General features: G+C 43.4%; 1 protein-coding gene and 1 pseudogene across 1 annotated transcript in view; one reads left to right on the top strand and one right to left on the bottom strand.

Annotated features, from left to right (window-relative positions):
- TSHZ3 (teashirt zinc finger homeobox 3) overlaps window positions 1-20,813 on the top strand; it is a 112,156-nt gene that overhangs the window by 14,910 nt on the left and 76,433 nt on the right. The gene's annotated exons all lie outside the window — the stretch shown is intronic.
- Window positions 12,817-12,936, bottom strand: LOC136660729 (5S ribosomal RNA; annotated as a pseudogene).

The following is a 20,813-nucleotide window of genomic DNA, read 5'->3' as shown; positions in this document are numbered from 1 at the left end:
AAAAAAAATTCAGCAAACTTTAGCAAAGGAAAACAGAGTGTAGCAGCCCCAGAGGCCTTCAAGCTCTTTTAGCTTCAGAGGATATTCCTACAGACACTTTTTCTATTCCAGGAAGGAAGAGAAAAATCTGGATGTGCGGTAACTCCAAGCAACTCCATTTGTGTTATAGAAATTTGGCTTCCTTTGAACAGCCTCAGGTGTTTCTCCAAAGGAACTCTGACATTCACTTCAACTGTAATTTTTCCTGAAATTTCAGTGCGAAAGATGTGCAACAATTATGTTATCAGAATTATTCTCCCTTGACAGTATCCAAATATATAGGCATTTGGGCACCTTGCTTTCTTTCAGGCCATGTTCCTGTAGCTGGGTGCTGACTTGTAAGCAGTGTGTGTATCTCCCCCTTCTGCTTTCCTCCATTTAAACAGTCCTCAAGCACATCAAAGATTTTGTTTTTGTTTAAAAGACCATATGTGCATGCTGGTGCTAGAGCACCTCGTAATCTTTTAATTTGAAAAGTGAAACTGACAAAAATGCATGTATGCGAGGCAGTTGGTCTGCTGGGAGCAGAGAGGTGGGTGCCAGGCAGCACTAAAGGTGCGGTTACTCACTGTATGGCAGGATTGTATCTGAGTTATAGGGCACTTCTGGGGTAGGCAAGTAAGGGAGTGTCTTCTCTTGTAGTAGCTGGAGGGGGCATTTGTTGATATTCAAGCCAGGTTTAAAAAAAACCAAAAAAAGAACTTGTGAACTGAAGCTGGGGAAGATTCTCAAGTGAAAAATGAGCGCATTTTGTCAAGGTGCGTGCATTTCTCAGCAACACATTTGCATCCAGTTCTGCTACTTTAGTCACAAGAAAGAGTGAGGTGTTTGCGTGTCGTATGAGGCCAACTGCACCAGTGATGTGATTTCCTTGGAAAACTTTGGGGAGAGGACAGTGAAAAAGTTTTAAACATCTTTTGCCCCCCTTGCATAGCATGTAATTGAAGGAACAAGCACCAATTTGCTGGAACAATTGTAAACACACCTTGATACAAATGACATCACTGCCTTCGTCCTGATTAGAAAACTTTGCTATTAATAGACACCAAGTCCATTTCAGGTGTAATTGGTAAGGAACTGAATGCACTCATGGGAAGAAACCTTGTTTTGTTTTGTGTGCCTGTGTGCATGCGTGTGTGTGTGTGTGTTGTTCGCTTTTATTCTTATCCCTCTTCCCCCCCCCCCCCAGTTTCATAGCTGGAGACATGATTTATTGCAGCCATCCATCTTTGGTGCTCATCCATCACATCCTGGTTGCTAGGCAATCATGGCAGCAGCTGTTTGCTTTGAATCAGACAGAAAAGTTGTCAATCATCAAAGGCAGGTGAATAGCATTAGAAACACGCTATTGTCAGACGGAATAATTAATCAAAGAGAGAAAAGATAATTAAAAAGATATGACCCTTGCAAGTACTTGCTCTGGGTTGCTTGGGAAAAAAAGAGAGGGAGAGAGAGAGAGAAAAAGCTGCCTGGTCTTTTCTCGACACTTAAGCGGCTGAGGGCTGATAAAATATGCACTCTGCCGCGCATAGTTTTTAATTAATTGAAAAAGGTTCAACATTCAAAGACGATGCTGGAGAAAAGTCTGATTATGAGCAGAAGTAATATTTATTGTTTGCCTGAAAGGCTTGACATGGTCTTCTAACTTTCTGTCACATATCTTCCCTCCGCTTGCACTAAGCTCCTTTCAGCTTTACTATCTTCCCGAGCAGCAAGTGGAACATGTGGGCGAGGCAGCCCAGGACGGGGGTCTCCTTGAACGCTCATGAAAACTCTGGCGTTCTGGTTTGTCTTTTCAATGCACCGTCATAGGGAGCTGCCCCCGCCCTCCCTCTTGCTCCCAATAGCAGCTATCTGGGTTATGCTAGTGCTACCATTAAGAGGGCAAACAGAGCAGGTCTCTTTGGCTGGAGAGGTGTGCTGGCTATATCGGGACAGAGCGGATACAGGGAAAGTTGCATGATACCCCTCCAGTCCTCATACCCTACTGAAAGCCTAATTATGTGAAATAGGCAGCTGCTACCTATTGAGTCTGTTCAGTGGACCACCTAGCTCAGTATGACACTGACTGGCAGCCGCTGTCAGAAAGGAATTTTTCTCTGTCTTTATTGGAGATGTGATTTGAACTAGGGACCTCTTGTATGCAAGGCTCTAGCAATGAGGCCTTTTACTGAAATGCATTTTTTTTTCACTCTTGCCTCTATTTCATAAGAACATAAGAACAGCCCCACTGGATCAGGCCATAAGCCCATCTAGTCCAGCTTCCTGTATCTCACAGCACCCCTCCAAATGCCCCAGGGAGCACACCAGATAACAAGAGACCTGCATCCTGGTGCCCTTCCTTGCACTGGCAGTCTGACATAGCCCATTTCTAAAATCAGGAGGTTGCACATACACATCATGGCTTGTAACCCGTAATGGATTTTTCCTCCAGAAACTTGTCTAATCCCCTTTGAAAGGCATCCAGGCCAGATGCTGTCACCACATCCTGTGGCAAGGAGTTCCACAGACCAACCACACGCTGGGTAAAGAAATATTTTCTTTTGTCTGTCCTAACCCTCCCAACACTCAATTTTAGTGGATGTCCCCTGGTTCTGGTGTTATGTGAGAGTGTAAAGAGCGTCTCTCCACTTTATCCTTCCCATGCATAATTTTGTTTGTCTCAATCATGCCCCCCCTCAGGTGTCTCTTTTCTAGGCTGAAGAGGCCCAAACACCGTAGCCTTTCCTCATAAGGAAGGTGCCCCAGCCCAGTAATCATCTTAGTCACTCTCTTTTGCAACTTGTCCATTTCCACTATGTCCTTTTTGAGATGTGGTGACCAGAACTGGACACAACACTCCAGGTGTGGCCTTACCATAGATTTGTACAACAGCATTATAATATTAGCTGTTTTGTTCTCAATACCTTTTCTAACGATCCCAAGCATAGAATTGGCCTTCTGTACTGCTGCTGCACACTGGGTCAACACTTTCATTGACCTGTCCACCACCACCCCAAGATCTCTCTCCTGATCTGTCACAGACAGCTCAGAACCCATTAGTCTATATGTGAAGTTTTGATTTTTTGCTCCAATGTGCATGACTTTCCACTTACTGACATTGAAACGCATCTGCCATTTTGCTGCCCATTTTGCCAGTTTGGAGAGATCCTTCTGGAACTCCTCACAATCACTTCTGGTCTTCACCACTCGGAAAAGTTTGGTGTCGCCTGCAAACTTAGCCACCTCACTGCTCAACCCCGTCTCCAGGTCATTTATGAAGAGGTTGAAGAGCACTGGTCCCAGGACAGATCCTCGGGGCACACTGCTTTTCACCTCTTTCCATTGTGAAAATTGCCCATTGACACCCACTCTGTTTCCTGGTCTTCAACAGGTCTCAATCCAGGAGAGGAACTGCCCTCTAATTCCCTAACTGTGGAGTTTTTTCAGTAGCCTTTGGTGAGGGACCATGTCAAACGCCTTCTGAAAGTCCAGATATATAATGTCCACGGGTTCTCCCGCATCCACATGCCTGTTGACCTTTTCAAAGAATTCTAAAAGGTTTGTGAGGCAAGACTTACCCTTACAGAAGCCATGCTGATTCCCCCTCAGCAAGGCCTGTTCATCTATGTGTTTTGAGATTCTATCCTTCCTCTTCCTTCCTCTTCCTCTACTTTCTCCCTTGGATGTCATCCATAGTTTCCCTTTGTTGGGAGTATTCCCTTACAAGAAGTAAGACTCCTTGTTCCAGAGTAAATTGTAGAGATAATCCTTTGTGCCTGTGTTCTAGACTATACGCTCCTTGATGCCAGAACCTGTCGTCTAATTCTTTGTAAAGCAGCAGGCACGTGGATACCACTGTATGAGTGCAGTAGCTATAGCTACAATGGAAGAACATCTGTTTTGCATACAACAGACTTCAAATTCAGTTGCTCACTTCTCTGATTGGGGCAGAAAAAATCCCAAATGGGCCAGAATGAAACCACTAATTTGCCTCCTCCTCATTTGCAAATGAGGACGATGGCAATGGCGACGCTGACGATATTGAGGGGCTGTTTACTTAAAATAATTTCAGCCCGCTTTTCAATAACAACCCAATTCAGAGCAAATCCCTGAGCAGGAATTGTGGCTGCTGCAGGTCTCTGTGGGGTTAGGGGACATTTGTATTTGCTGCATCCTGCATGAGTTACATGGCTGCTGGCACAAGTCAAGATTGCCCCTTATCAGCAGATTGGGCCAGGGAAGGGGATAGGATATGGTGTGCACCTCTGCCACCAATCCTGCCCACTCCTGGGCTCGATCCACCCACCCCCCAGCCTACTGCTGCCCTCCTCCACCCCATTGCACCCTTTCCTGCCTCCTGCCTTGCCTTCCTCCCGCCCTGTTCCACCTCTGTGCTGCTCAGTACAGAACTTACCTTCTATAGCACATGCTGGTCTTTGTGCTAACGCATGCGGGCTGGTTCAGGCCTTTGCACCTGAGCTGGCAACTGCTATATGGCCCTTCTGCAATTGCAAGCAATGTTGCAACATGCACTGTGCTGGCGCACATGCTGCTCAGGATTATGCCATAAAACTATTTTCAAGGGAACTTGGGACAAATGTTTAAAGCAGCAATGCAAACAGTGAAACAAATAAAACAGCAGTGGTTTCTACAGCAGCAACTTCTAAAGTGCCAGTTAGCACCAATTAAGAAAAAAAGACTGTGAACATTGGGGAAAAAGACAGTCATTTTTACCTAGCATTTCACGGTTGTCCAGTTTGGCAGCAGGCAAACCGATAAGGGAAAGGAGTTCCAAAATTGAATTACAGAAAGTCGGATGGTTAGTCCATCTAGGTGAGCACTGTCAGGGCAGAGCGGCCATGGCTGTCCAGGAGTTTAGACAGATGCTTTCTTCTACCCTACCTGAAGACCCTAGGGATTGAACCTGGGACCTTCTCCATGCAAAGCAGGCGTATCATCACTGAGTTACAGCAGGTTATGGTAAAGGTGTTTGTGATAACTTACAGGAGATGTAAAGGGTTCCAAGTGCACCATGATTGCTTTTGGAATGTGATCTTCAGGGAAGCTTGCTGATACTGGCTGATGACATTTTAGAGTGGAAATTGACACTAAAAGGTCTTCAGCTCTTGAACACAGAATTATTTCTCAAACATGACAATAAATTTTTTTGCCAATGCTAATCATAGCAAAATTTGTGAAAAACTGAGGCATCTTGTAATCAATCCCAAACACTCGAGAACTCAAGTAAGTGTGCATAGGATTGTGACTGAAAAGGTAGGAAATTATGCCCTATTGTGGAGCTCCTTGCTTTTCCTGGGGGAAGGGGACAAAAGTTTGAACAAATTTAGGATATTTTTGGGATACTGAATTTAAAAAATGGCATTGGTTTTGTCCTATTGGGGTATGGCATAGCCACCTTTTATGCTGATTCAAGGAGCTTCCTCTGAGAAAGCCAATGCCTAGGCTTTCTCATGAGGAGTCTGCTTGAATCGGCCTATAAAGTGTCTATGCGCTATCTCCAATCAGCAAAATCGACTCAGAAAAACGCTCTAGTCAAGGGCCCCCTGACTCGACACTCGTCCTCACACATGCTGACTCGAGTCTGCCCATGTCTGGGTGTACTTGCTTACTGTTTTTGCGGTGTGAAAAACCTTATGAGAGGCACAATGAGAGGATGCGGGGACAAGCAGCTAATAAGTAGCCCATCCTGGGGCATTCCATGTACAAACGCTTTTATGCAAATGCCCAAAGTCTCTGAGCAAAGATGGGAGAACTGGAATGTCTGGTGACAAGGGAAAACATTGACATAGTGGGCATAACGGAAACCTGGTGGAATGTGGAGAATCAGTGGGATACCGCAATTCCAGCCTATAAACTCTACCGGAGGGACAGGGAGGAGCGTGTTGGAGGTGGGGTGGCCATTTATGTTAAAGAAAGGATAGAATCCAGCAAAGTAGAGATTGAAGGTGGGTCTGACTCCACTGTAGAATCTCTGTGGGTTAAATTACCAGGCCTGAGGAGCGATGTAATACTGGGGGCGTACTGTTGTCCTCCAGACCAGAAACCAGAAGGGGACCTTGAAATGAGGAAACAGATCAGGGAGGTGACAAGGAGAGATAGGGTTGTAATCATGGGGGACTTCAAGTATCCTCATATTGACTGGGTCAATTTGTGCTCTGGTCACGAAAAGGAGACCAGATTTCTTGACACTTGAGGGGGGAACATGATTGAGACATACAGAATTATGCATGGGAAGGATAAAGTGGACAGAGAGATGCTCTGTACACTCTCACATAACACCAGAACCAGGGGACATCCACTAAAATTGAGTGTTGGGAGGGTTAGGACAGACAAAAGAAAATATTTCTTTACTCAGCATGTAGTTGGTCTGTGGAATCCCTTACCATAGGATGTGGTGACAGCATCTGGCCCAGTGTCTTTAAATGCCTTTAAAAGGGGATTGGACAAGTTTCTGGAGAAAATATCCATTGTGGTTACAAGCCATGGTGTATATGTGCAACCTCCTGATTTTAGAAATGGGCTATGTCAGAATGCCAGTGCAAGGGAGGGCACCAGGATGCAGGTCTCTTGTTATCTGGTGTGCTCCCTGGGGCATTTGGAGGGGTGCTGTGAGATACAGGAAGCTGGACTAGATGGGCTTATGGCCTGATCCAGTGGGGCTGTTCTTATGTTCTTATGAAATAGAGGCAAGAGTGAAAAAAAAATGCATTTCAGAAAAAGGCCTCATTGCTAGAGCCTTGCATACAGGAGGTCCCTAGTTCAAATCACATCTCCAATAAAGAGAGAAAAATTCCTTTCTGACAGTGGCTGCCAGTTAGCGTCATACTGAGCTAGGTGGTCCACTGAACAGACAGGAGTTCCCTAGTTCAAATCACATCTGGGGGGGCGGGCAGGGGCTTGCTGAGGGGAGGGAGGGAGGAGGATATGCGTAGCTCAGCTCTGCAGGATCTAGGGCACTCGTGGAGGGCTGCACGCCCTACATGAGTGCTTTTTCCTGAGAGCCCCATTGCGGGGCTGCTTACCTTACTTGGGGGAAGGGGATGAACGTCCCCTTCTCCCAAGGCGTCTCCCGCGGTAGCGCGGGAGGCGCAGGATTTGGCGGTAGCCCTCCTTGGTGCTGCCGAGCCTGGGCGCCCTGGTCAGCTCAGGAATGGGCTGTGAATCCTCTGTTTTATTCTTTGGGGGAGGGGGGTGCTGCCTTCTGGAGCGTTTGTTGAGCTCCACTTTCATCCGATTGGGACCTTGCAGCTAGCCTTGCATTCCCCTTTGCCTGACTTGAGCAGGAACCAAGGCACGTTTGCTTACTCGTGAGTTAACGTAACAGTGTGGCTTACTTTCGCTTTCCATAGGGCTGAATACATTTGTCTGCTTGGAGGGAGGGACTTCCTTTTTGGGTGTTTTTTGGGTGCTACTTTCATTGGATAGGAACCATTCTGGTGTCATTGGATTCCTCTCAGCCTGCCCTTTCTGACAAGCTATGGCAAGTTCACCTACTCATGAGTAAACACGTAATATGGCTTGATTTCATTTTCCATAGGGCTCCACACATATTTTTGTTTCCGGTTTTTTGGCCATAATGTTTGATAGAAAGGAGATATTTCAATCTGGATTTTTTTCATTACATTCTGCTGGAAATTCCACATCCATCGGTATATAGCATGAGGGGGTTATTCCGAACCTCCACGATGTTAGCAATGCTAGGGCATTTGTGGTGTAACCCCCCAAGGGTGGTACCTGGGGCGGACTACCTCCGCCTCCCTCTAGCTATGCCACTGATAATGAGACCTTCTGAGTAGACATACACAGGATTGAACTGACTGCCTTAGTACAGGAGTTGAGATCCACTTTGCTATTTGTTGATATTAAGATGTATTTGTCCGCATATAAATGTGCAAACTGGTGTGGGAACAAATGTGTGTGTTGAAGTTGATGTGACCCACCATCGTGGTTTCATCCACATCCATATTATGCAGTGGTGGAGATGCAGAAAGCTTTTCAGGTTTCATTCCACACTTAAAATGCTTGGCAGGTACAAATTGAAAGTGTAGCCCTACATGCTTTTGGCACAGAGTGACACTTGCATTGCTTGTTGGAGTTATCAAGCCAAAATATAGACTGGCCTGTTGCTGAAACCTTGGTAGTATTATTATTATTATTAATTATTAACAGTATTTATATACCGCTTTTCAACTAAAAGTTCACAAAGCGGTTTACAGAGAAAAATCAAATAACTAAATGGCTCCCTGTTCCAAAAGGGCTCACAATCTGAAAAGATGAAAATGAATACCAGTAGACAGCCACTAGAACAGACAGTGCTGGGGTGAGATGGGCCAGTTACTCTCCCCCTGCTAAAAAAAAGGAGCACCCACTTGAAAAAGTGCCTCTTACCCAATTAGCAGGGGTTTAGATGATAGTACCATCTAATGATGCTACAGAGAACTCATAATTACTCTTAATTCATTGGGAGCACGAATGAATTTATGAATGGGTTTAGCTGGTATGAATGGGTTTAGCTTGTAGTCCTCTGAAGCAATAATGACTCAGTTTATGTTGTTGGCTGGGTTAGGAAGCTTCCCAGAGCTTGGCTATATAAACTGTAGGCCTGTAGTTTCTTTTTTGTTCCAAGATCCACTGGAATTGCCCACGGCTCTCAAGAGCCTTAAAAATCCCTATTGGGATGTTTGCTTAGCTCTGTTTGACTTGGATAGTAAATTGGGATTTGAAGCCAGTTTGGTTCAACTGATATTATGAGTCCATTTAGAACTTTGGGGAGAAAATGAGGTTTTTTTCCCCTTGAGTTTGCTAAAAATGTTGGTGGCATTTCAGAAGCAAGCTGAAGGGAATTCAACTATTGAGTGATGCCTGCTTTTCCAAAATCTGCTCCCCCATGCCTTAATTTCCCCTCTCCAGGCTGGATTTGGGGGCTTGACTCAGGGAGTTGCCTCGGATCCCAGTGTTTTGTTTTGTTTTTTCTTCACATTTATGAAACTTTTGTATGATTAGAGGAAATCTGTTTTCATTTGCTTAAGTAGGGCATAAATAAATGCAGGTTTGCAGATTCATATGTGGAAATTGATGGTATCAGACGATAGGGATAAATCATACATGCAGTTTTTGCATTAAAGGGACTACAAATGCAGTCAAAGAAGGTATTAAACCATTGAACAAATGGAGGGGGCATCGTTTGGCAAGCCCTGACCCCCCCATCATATTTAGCATAGTGCATCTTAAGTGGTCAAAACAGTTCACCTGAATCATCTCAGAAATCTGAACAAACCTGTAAGACAAGTTTGGCTTTATTATCTCCATAATATAGATGTGGGAGATAATAGGCTGAGGTAATAGTTCCCTAAGGCTCTTTAGTAGGTCTGTAAACTTAGATGAGGTGGTATTTGTCCGCTTTGGGAAGGAGCCATAGTTTAGTGATGAGCCCCTTCATTGTACGCAGTCAGTCCCAAGCTCAGTCCATGGCATCTCCAGGTGGGACTGGGGAAAACTCCTTTTTGACAAACTCCAGAGTCACTAACTGCTCAGAGTAGACAACAGTGAGCTAAACAGACCAAGAGACTGACAGCACAAGCCTATGTATATCTACTCAGAAGTAAATCCCTTTGTGTTCAATGGGATTTTCTCCCAGGAAAGTGTGACTAGCACTGCAGCCTGAGTCAGAACAGGTGGAGCCTCTTTATCTGTGGATTCATCCCACCACAGATGCTAAATCCTTGGATATGCCCCATGCCGCAGACTTATTAGACGCGACTGGAACCTTGTTCTGGTTGCATCTTGAAGGCTTTCTGAGAGGTCGCACACCACCTAGCACTGCCTCTCTGAGACTCAGAATGGCCACCAGAGCAATTTAAGGACCACTTCCAGTTTTATTGGAAGTAGCCCGAAAACCACTCCAAGTGGTTTTGTGAGCCTCAGAGATGCCACGCAAGGTGGTGCACAGCCTCTCCAAGGCTCAGAAAGTCACCCAGAGCAGTTTTGGGGTGACTTCTGGAAATCACTGAAAAAATCATTCCAGGAGACATGCTGAGCCTTGGAGAGGCCATGCACCACCTTGTGACATGGCTTGTAGCCTGTCTGAGGCTCAGAATGGCTCTGGACACAACCAGAGCAAAGTTCCTGTTGCATTCAGAGCACAGGTGGGCTCTGAAAGTCACGGCTTTAATTATCCACTATTTTCAGTATCCGCAGGTGGTCTGGGAGCAGAACCCCTGTGGATAAAGAGCAGAATCCTCCACCTGTGTAGGACAGCTTTGTAGATAGGGATGGTAGTAGGAGTTGAGCTGGCCCATCCATGAGGCCAACTAAAGCAGTTGCCTCATGCTGAGGTTGCAGCCAGTCGAAATCTGGTCACTAATACATGATGTAGATATAAATGCTAACATTTAGCTGAAACTGGTAACTTATATTTGCCATTCAGTTAGATAAAGGAGAGGAATTCTTGATCACAATCAATCATTTGGTCCAAAGTGAAAATTCTCCTGTCAACCCAAGTGTTCCATCAAAAGGGCTTCCTGCGAATTTTCAGCTCAGGACTAGCCCAGAGTGTTAACTCAGCATGGGTATAAAGATCAAATTTATGTTTCCTAGCTACAATGAACCAAATTTATTGAAAAGACAACAGGTGATGCACCTGCTGTTTTAACCCAAGTAGACCTTAAAGCCATCCATTTAGGAAAAGGTGTCAAATTTTGGAGGGGGATGCCCACCTCCATCTGTCCATTTGCCTCCACTGCTCCTCTTAGTTCCCCATTCCTTAGATTGGAAAAAGAAGGCAGGGCAGAGCAGAAGTGTCAAGGAGAAAATAGCAGTGGGCAGTAGGAGCAGAAGCTGCTACATCACCAGGTAAGGTGGGCAGCATTTAACACACCTCCTCAGGCATCAGAATGACTTAGGGCAGACCTCAGTCTACACTATGCTCCACCTGGCAAAGCCAGCCTCTGAGTACCAGTGACTACCACCTCTCTGTGCATCTTCTGACCTTTGATTCTATGAATAGGAGAGGAGAACAGATTTTATTTTTAACTGTGCTGTAAAAGGAAAAATTGTTAAATAAAACAATGTAATAGGTGCTGCTTAATCTGTCGAAGCTATAGCCAATGAAAGTTCAATGTTAGTGGCATTGATGATGTTGGCATATATCACTTGGGCCCCTCAAGATCAAAACTTCAAAGATAAAGAAGACCGCAGGACTGTGGTTCCTCTTCCATGATGCTCTCTTAAGTTGTTTTTGTTCCCAACAGGCATCCATTATGGGGCTGTGATGTTCTAGAACAAGCATCAGTTCCATTAAGGAAGGGGGTGGGAGAAGAACATCCATTAAAATAAAAGGCAACCTTTAGATCACTTGGTGGAAGAATCTGAAACGTAGTGAACATTATTCAGAAGTGTACAGATGTGGACCAGAGTTGCATGTAATACAATATGGTGTTAGAAAGGACTTTGGAACCAAATGTATAGCCAGCCTTATGCTAAGCACATGGTGATCAGTATTCTGTGATGACTTGGGAGTAAAAGGTAGAGAGGCTCAAAATGATGAAGACTGGCATTGAATATTATGTGTAGTTCTATAATCCTTTTTCAGATTTTTTTAAAGAAAGTTTTTTTTTTTTTTTTTAAAGAAAACTGCAGTTCCAAGTGGAAGGCCAGAGCTGGAGAAATATCCTTCTTAACTCCATGCACCACTTACTTTGCTGACAATGGCCCCCTTCTAACCTGATGTTGGACCAACCACTGCCTTCTGTTTTTCTCTAGCAAATTCATTCAAATATGGTATTCAAAATGCTGGTATGGTATTCAAAATGCCATGGAGATCCTATTGTGTCTTACATTTATCATTGCTAGACCAATTCATAGAGATAGGACTCACTGTCTCCATGTTGGAATCACCATTCTACAAAAGTTGACTATCACCATTCCCAACTGCCTGTTTAATAACTTTGGAGAGAGGACTGTCAGATATCTACTGTCAGATTCATCAGAGCTGAATATATCTAAGACATCACTTTCTTGATTGAAAAGCACCCTTTAAAGAAAGGCACACGTGTACCAAGTGAGAACCATATAACGTCATTATCATGTTTGTTTTCCAATGGTCTCCAGTTGCCTGTTATAGTTAAAAATTAATCTGGCTCTTTTTGCCATCATTGTACAAGGTTTCTTACTGAGATTAACTCTGGGTGCCTGGGGTTCAGGGTTGCTGAGTTCTGAAGGTCTTGTAGGTTGTTGTAGGACTTTTAACTGGATATTTTGTATATCCATTTAACAGTGCAATCCAATCCCCTGCTGAAGCTGGCACAGCAATCCCCATGCCAGTATGCAAGCATGTCGTAAGTCAAGTCTGTGATGACACACAAGCCAGCAATGCTTGCGCAAAGGCATACACTGACCTACTGACATCATATCAGAACCATGGGCTGGCCAGAGCAAGTTCATTCGTGCTGAATGGCACAGGGGCTGGGAGAGGGTGGCAGAGGTGAGGAGGGGTTTTTTTTGGGTGGGGGGCAAAAGGCAGATCTGGCCTGGGATGGGGCAGGATTGGCGGCAGCAGTAAACACTGTATCCTAACCCCCACCCCCAGGCCAGCCAGTCCTACACAGTTTTCCTGGATATGTATCAGCTATATCGTTGGCATGGATCTGAGATGCCCCATATGAGTTGCTGGAGCATTACTTGGGGTAAGGGAAAATATATCCCCTTACCCTGAGGAGACCTCCAGCTATCTCCTAACTTGGTTAGCAACCTTCAGTCTCGAAAGACCATGGTATAAGCCTACAGCACCCGGTATTCCCAGGCGGTCTCCCATCCAAGTACTAACCAGGCCTGACCCTGCTTAGCTTCCAAGATCAGACGAGATTGGGCATGTGCAGGGTAACAGTTGCTGTTCTTGCGCTGGACACAACTGAGTCTATGTGGCCTGGCTGTGTTGGTGCAGGTTAGATTGGACTGTTAATGTGCTCTTAAATGTCCCAGAACACCAGAATGCTGTTAATAAGAATATTATTATTGTTCACAATTTCTACAGTTACCATTAAGAAGAAAAATATATATCTGACTGTTTGAACTAAAAAAGAAATCTCCAAGTTGACTCACAAATATAAAATCCAAGGACATAGTGAAATAACAAACAAAGGAAGAGTGTCAAACGAGGAAATTCTTTTATCACCCATTAATCTGTAGAAAGAAAATCAGAAGATGGCAAGAAGAACATTTCTTCAAATTCAGAGGGTCCTGAGCCAACTGAGCAGAGCCAGGGCAATCTTTTTCCTGGGAGGGACTTCTACCCTTTTGGTGCCACTGTTGGAAAGGCCCTTCACAGGGAGCATTTCACCATACCACAGATGGCCCAAGGAACCAGAGAAAGGCCTCTGGGGAAGATCTCACAGTTCCCAACCTCCATGCATTCACCGTACCCTGTTAAAGAATCTATGCAAATAGACTCATGTGCCTGTGATCCAGCACACTGAAATAGGGAGGGTTGTGAATTCAGCATGCTGTGTTTTCCAGGTTCAGTGGAAGGTTGGGGAAGGACTGATTTTCATGGCAGGGCTACTCTAGTGCCAAATGAAGAGTAGATGAAGTGTTTTAAATCAAAGCACAGTTTCTTCTTTTCAGGGCTGGCTGATGGGAAGTGGAAAAAGTGTTTCCAGCACTGCTGTGGGTCTGATTCTCTCCAGATGTCTGTCATTCATTTAGAATGTCTGTAGTAGTGTCTTGCATTAGCTCACCAGCTCCTAATGGAATGGGTGGTTTTAGGTGCAATTTAGCTAAAGATGGTCTTTATCCTTGTACGAATATTCTCTTCTGTTGGTAATTGTGCTGGCTAATGACCTCTTGAAACCTAGCCAGTGCAGGCAAAATGCTTATTCCCATTTTCAAAGCATTTTTTGTATCTGTAATGAAGAACATGGACTCCTGAAGGTGACAAAAATAGTTCTCTGTCAAAGAAAGCAACTGTTGTTTTTTTTTATTGTGTGTTAGAGGGAATGAGTGGTTGAATTTGCAAGGGAAGTACTATATTGGTGCTATTTTTTGGAGTGAAAAAGATAGCAAGTGCAGGACTGATAAAGAGAGGATGTACTTGAGCGTAAGTGTGATCTTTGACAAATGGGAAGGTGGAGTGTGTTGGCATTCACGATGCACTTTGAAACGGAAGCAATGGAAGCAATCCTACTTATGAATTGATTTGGATGATATTTGTAACCACGAACTGGCCCATTTTGATAAAAGGACTGGTGTGTGCTCATGATGCACACACATCTTAGTCTCTCCTCTTGCCTTTATAGAGGAACCCAGCGTGCTCTGCCCTAATTTTAAATAGGATCAGAGCAGAGTGAGCAAGCTGAGCCCAGAGCAGCGGAAGCTGGGATGTAAGGGAAATAGGTGGGGGGATATGCCTCTCCATCTCCCAGGCCCCTTGGTTACTTTCTTAAGCGGGCAAGGAGGTGGTGGGGTGGTCACGGCAAGGCAGCTTCCACTGCCTGGAGAGTGGAAAAGGGATCAGAGCATGGATTGGAGCGCCTCCATCGTGGGTGGGCCAGAGGGGGGCTATGGGAAGATGTGGGGGTGTGGTACTACCCCTTGTCATTTCACCACCCTAAAACTTGCTGCTTGCATAGTTTGTGGGCTAGCCTCGATTCCAAATGGGAGATGGATTTGGGACAAAATGCATCTCAATTAATACTGGCTCGTAATAGAGCCATTCTGTACCAGTTGAACAAATCCATATTCTGGAATAGATTACAAACTTCAGTAACATCAATAAATTCTAGAGTTTGTAGCCTTCCATCCTCCAGTCCATAGGTGTCGACCCTGTAATTTGCTTGGCAAGACCAGCCCTGTGAAGAACCAACGTATGTTTAAAATAACTGTCAAAGTCCTGTTCATAAATTGCAATACTAAAACGAATTGATGTGTGGGACGCATATTCAGTAAATGGACTTGATACTTACAGCCCAATCCTAACTAACTGTCCAGCACCAAGGAAAGGGAACAAATGTTCACTTACCTTGAGGAGGCTTCTGAGACTGCGCCCCCCCCCCCCCACTGCAGAATGCAACACCTGCCCCATTGGCAGAGCTACATTGGCCCTGGAAAGTTGGTTAGAATTGGGTTGGAAGTTGCTTTCTACTGGTAAAGTTTGCATTTTATTAGAAAAATGGTGGTTGATGAGTATGGGTTGCTTGTCTAGGGCATGATCCACCTGCACCATTACTAAAGTACCTGTAGATAGAAGATCCTTTTAGGTCTTCATAGAGCCCTGTTTTTCCCCTTCCCAGCTAATGCACATGTAAGCAGACGTGTGCAGGCAATGCAATTGGATATTTCAAGGAATGGGAGAACAGGTCTTGCCTCGAATGGAGAAAGAGGGCTGAATGTGGAAGGCACACAGAAACCTGCCATGTTGTCTAGGTGCATAGGCGGGAAGAAGAAGAATCTGGCTCCTCCATGCAATGAGAGTGGATCATTTTCATAATATACGAGAAGTTATTTTAAAGAAAAAAAAGTGGTGAAATGTATCATTTAGCTGATATATCTTGCTTTTCTTTATTTCCTGCAATGAAATGGTTCCTATCCTTGTTGTTTAATGAATACTTTTGGTGTGCTCTGTAGAAATGGCAGCAGCATTGTTCTTCCATGCTAGTATATTTTGGATATTGAGCTGGTAATTCTGAAACCTGAGTACGTGGCTACATCTCCTACCACAATGTCATATAGCAGGAGGAAAAGAGTACACAGTCATCAGTAGGAACTGGGGAAAGTACATTCTTGTACTTTTGCAGCACACTTTTGTTCTCCAGCGTGCGTAACCCCAGCCTGTGTGACTCAAGCGCTCAATCTGGTCTTCATGATTAAGCAATACTCAATATTAAAATAAATTGCAAACCTGAGTTGTCCTTTTGGAACGTTTTGTTCTCATTTAGGGTGAAAGAACCTCATTATTTTTCTGTGGAAAACATCTCTTGTTGCTTGACTGGTGGGGGGGCAGGATGTAGCTTTTGGATTTTAGAAGTAGTCTTGATTTGTATTTTTAACAGTGAAGACAAACCCTTGTGAACTTGTTAAGGGCGAGATAAATCAGGTAACATTTAGTAATCTATGGACACAGGCGACACAGGTGTCACCTATCAAGTGATATTAAGGGCACAATCCTAACCCCTTATGTCAGTGCTTTCCAGCACTGACATAAGGGCAATGCAGTTCTGAGGTAAGGGAACAAACATTCCCTTACTTTGAGGAGGCCTCCGTGAGTGACACCCAACTTCAGGATGCAGCACACATCCCATTGGCACTGCTATGTCAGTGCTGGAAAGCACTGACATAAGGTGTTAGGATTGCACCCTTAATAATATATGGACACAGTTGGCATAATTGTTATGGACATAGCTTTCCTTCTTACCCACAGCATTTTGCATGCTGGAATTCTGAGATCCTTGTGTTTTAAGACTTTCCCTTGCCTTTGTAATTGCAGAAAAAAGTTTCAAAAGTGAGTCCCCTGTAGACTGATGCCTTACGTTCTGTTTGAACATTACCTAAAGCAGTGGAATTATCCCCACCACTGGGGTTGCTCCCACGCAACTCCAGGTAAGGTGTACATCTTTCACTCAGGATTGATTACATGACTATGTACCACTCTACAAACAGATCCCCCTATTAAATTCTGCTTTGCTCTCATGGTACATCATGACAAAATCTGCTATAAACATTTGAATGGAAGATGCAGACATGGCTCCCATGGTGCTCTGGGTAAACACAATGGCTGGGGCAGTCATGACGTCTTCTGCTAATGTTTCATCAGTAGAGCTGGGAGAAAATGGTGATAACACCATTTGGAAAATACCAAAATCTGTGAAAAAACCTGTTTCCTCTTGCATCTAGTTATCAGGGTCTCTGAAACTAGAAAGATTTAGATTATGATTCCTATTGGCCTATATCCAGGGTCACCGTCCTTAAGAAAACATATGTTGTACTCTAGACTGAAGGTGATCAAGTGATTTGAAGACATAAGATAGGTTTTGGTTTTATAGTGAGACAAAAAACAGCAGAGGTTATGAATTCTTGTTATGAATGTGTTTACATTCTGGAATCTGGCTAATTCGCTGCTGATTGTGGAACAGTTTTTGGTGTAATACATTCTGGGTATACGTAATCTTTAATACTCTCCCAATCATTGCATTCCGAACTTTGCCGCATGTTTGCTTTTATCATTGCTCTAAAATTGCAGGCTCTGTGGACTAACTATTCTTACCTACACTCCCATACCGCTTACCTTCAAGGAAAATGATTACTATTTGGTTTTTTAAAAAATTGTAGCTAAAGTTATGTGCTGTGGACACAGCTTTAATCAGTTGGCTCTGAAACCATTTGTGACTGCTTTCCCCAGTTCATAATGTTTTGTACTCCTCTGTGTTGATGGACGAGGTTGTCTTTTAGGAAGTCAGAACTAGGCTAGGTTGGTTTCCTTGGCTTTTTGGAACTGTGATTTAGTTTGCAATTCTAAGCAATTCTAATTCTTACTTAGAAGCAAGCTGCAGTGAAGTCAGGGGGATTAAGGGCTTGAGCATGCATTTGCAACAGAGAGATCACCAAAAATTGTCTCTCCACAGTAAGTGATCCCATCCAAGCTGTAACATGTAAAATTATTTACCGTGCAGACTGTTGCTGTTGTGTTATGTAAATTTTATTTTATTTTGCATTCTCATTATACTTGTTGGCTCTTGCAACAGATAATTATAATCTGGGCGAACCTAGACAATTCTAGTTCTTCGATATTACTGTATAGCTGCAAACCTGAACCAATTTCTCCCCACTAGGCAAACTGAAGACTCCTTTTGATATCCTCAAAACTTCATACCGTGGTCCACAAGATAGCATTCAAGTGCTGGCTTTACAAATGGCCTGGTCAACATTTCTATTCATAATCATGAGCTTGAATTTGTATTAAGAGTTAATGCAGATTGTAATCTAGAATCACAGTTTAATGCAGAGCTTATTGTATAAACTATTCAAACAGAAGGAACAACCAGGATCAACAAGTCCATATTTATAAATGAGTAAATAAGCATAGTGGTAAAACCTGACTATGTAGATTCCATTGTAATGTTATGTTTTTAGCTCGAGGGACCAACTATTAGGAGGCAGTTACACCAGTGTATTCTATTAAATGTCAGTAGGGCTATTTGATTGTGAATTTTCTCCCTTCCAATTAGCACAAAATTAAACTGTAACGGACAATGAGATAAATATCACTTAAAATGTGATCATGTTTATTTTATCTTGAAAGAGTGCTTTGTTTAATACATCAAAATCATATTTAACTGTTGGAGACCAAGTTAATGAGTGGTTTTTGAAATGTTGATACAGGGAGTCTAGAACATATGTTCTATTGTTTATCCATGCCCAAGCATAAAAGTAGTCTGGTTAGTCACATGCCATGCAGTGTGTTTTGAGGGCTGTAGCTTCCCTGTTGTCTCAATACAGGTCCAGCCTATTTATACACCGATTTTTTATACACAGATTTGACTCAACATGAATGGCTATTGCAAATGAGAAGGAATGTGCTGATCCCTGGAGAAGGGGAAAAATGCACCCCTTTAAAATCAGTTTAAAAAACTGAACAGTCCTTTAACAATAGCCTCCTTAATGAGAGAGAGGGGGGGCAGCTGGCTGACAATCCATCAATCCTTCTCTCTCCAGGCGACCCCTCCCTTCCCCCTAAGCACGTGAAAGAAAGGTGATCGCTTTGCATTGGTGAAGAGAGGGGCTGAGTGAAGCACTTGGAGGAGGACTGATTGATGGATTGTCTTCTTAATGACTCTTATCTAAAAGTCATCAAGGCTGTTTTTAAATTACCAGAGCAAAGAAATTTTGTTTTTTTAAATTGATTCGTTGTAGTGCGTTTTTTGCCATCCAAGTGAGTGTTTGGAATGGAACCCATGCAAATAATGAGTTTCAACCTGTAATCAGCTACCAGCCATATCATGCAATGTTACATGTAATAATGAAAGTTAGTGATTTTGTGGTTGGCAGACACATATTGCATCTTATCACTGTGGGCTGAAGTGCAATTTCTATCAACACGCTTTTAGACTATAGGCTTAGGACTCTATAGATGTTTTTATGATATGGTGATAAATTTCAGCAGAATCGTTGGTTTTATAGATCCCACCCTAAGAACATGTTGCCTCTTTTCCTTTCTCTTGCAGTTTCTTTTTTTCATAGGGAAGAATTTAAAGTATCAAATCTTGCTAAATATATTCTCAGCTATTAAAGAACATAAGAAGAACACTGCTGCAGGGTTGGCCCAGCCATGATGCTAGCAATGTGGTTTATGCCAGCGGTGTTTGGCAGGGGGAATGGCAAATTCAGGGTGACCTTCACCCAGAATCTGCTCCTGCCTCTCTCCTGCCTGCCATGAACAAAGCTGCCTTGATCTGCTTCTTTACCTTGCTCTGTCATGTGATTCTTATATAAAAAAGGAAGTGTAGGATTTCCTTTTTTATTTAAAGGGACCACATGAGGTAAGGGCAACACATGGATATACTCACCTTGCTCCTTCCTTGGGAGGCTCCTGAAGTAAAACAAAGTCCCATATGCTTTGTGGTTTGCAAAAGAACCGACTGCACAAACAAGGAACAGTGTAAGGGGCTTTTTGGAGTGTGCTGTGGCAGAGGCAGTAGTGGTGGACCTGGGGCAATGTCAGGCAGCTGACTCAACTGAACCATCTCTGCCTTGCTGGATAGACCAAAGAGACCTTCTAGGCAGTGACTAACCTGTAAGATGCAAGGAAAAATACTCCTCTCCCACCATTGCTTCCCAGCAATAAGTATTCAGTCTGATCCTGAACATTCCATGTGGCCATCGTGACTAATAAAGTACGTTCACTAAAAGTATGTTTTGCATTTCTAACCCTCTTTGCTTCAGTATATTGGTTCAGAAGAAGTTTATGTGGCAAGACATTTAGTTTCCAAGCAATATTTTTCATTTTAAATCTTGTATTTGTAGTCATCTCTTGTGGAAGAAGATTTTATTTTTATTTTTTTTACCAGAGTGGGATTTTTTAAAAATGACAATCTTTCTTTTTTTTAGTTGAAATGAAAGCAAGCAAAGATGGAGAATCAATTACAACTTGAACCTTGAAGTTCCAAGTCACATTTTCAGCTGGGCTGCAGTGTGTATTATTGTTATCATGATTGTCTTTCGGTGCTAGTATGTATGTAAATGAGATTAAAAATAAGATCAAGGCAGACATGGAAATATCAGTGACAAAACTAGAAAAAGATGAATGAGCTATTATGAGTGATAAAAAATAAAACAGGGGCTCTTTCTAATTTGACACTGAACCAAACACAAAAATTGTATGACATAAGAGTATTCTTAACACCCCCACCCCAGCTTTGTTTTATCCAGGCTTTTTTTTTTTTAAGCATCTAAGGGTTGTCAAAAATTCCATTATAAAGCTCTCTTTAAAAAATGTTCTTTTTGATCTAGCAGAACAGTTTTTTTTAACTGTTTTAAAACACAACATGGACTTTCTTTGGTACATGTGAGAAGGACGCTAAGGGACAACTGAGCTTTGTGAGGACTTTCAATTGTGTCCAGAGCTGGCATCAGAGGTCAAAATTCTTGGGCTACTGAGGGACAGTTAGGCCCTCAGGATGGTCTGTTGGTCCCTACTGGTCCCAGGATGGTCCCTACTTGGTCTTTAGGAACACTATATTTGCGGGGAAGGAAAAGGGAAAGGGAGGGGGCAGCTGTCCAATTGG

The sequence above is a fragment of the Tiliqua scincoides genome, chromosome 9 (assembly GCF_035046505.1).
Source record: "Tiliqua scincoides isolate rTilSci1 chromosome 9, rTilSci1.hap2, whole genome shotgun sequence".
Lineage (NCBI taxonomy): Eukaryota > Metazoa > Chordata > Lepidosauria > Squamata > Scincidae > Tiliqua > Tiliqua scincoides.
This window is presented reverse-complemented; position numbering and strand designations above follow the sequence as displayed.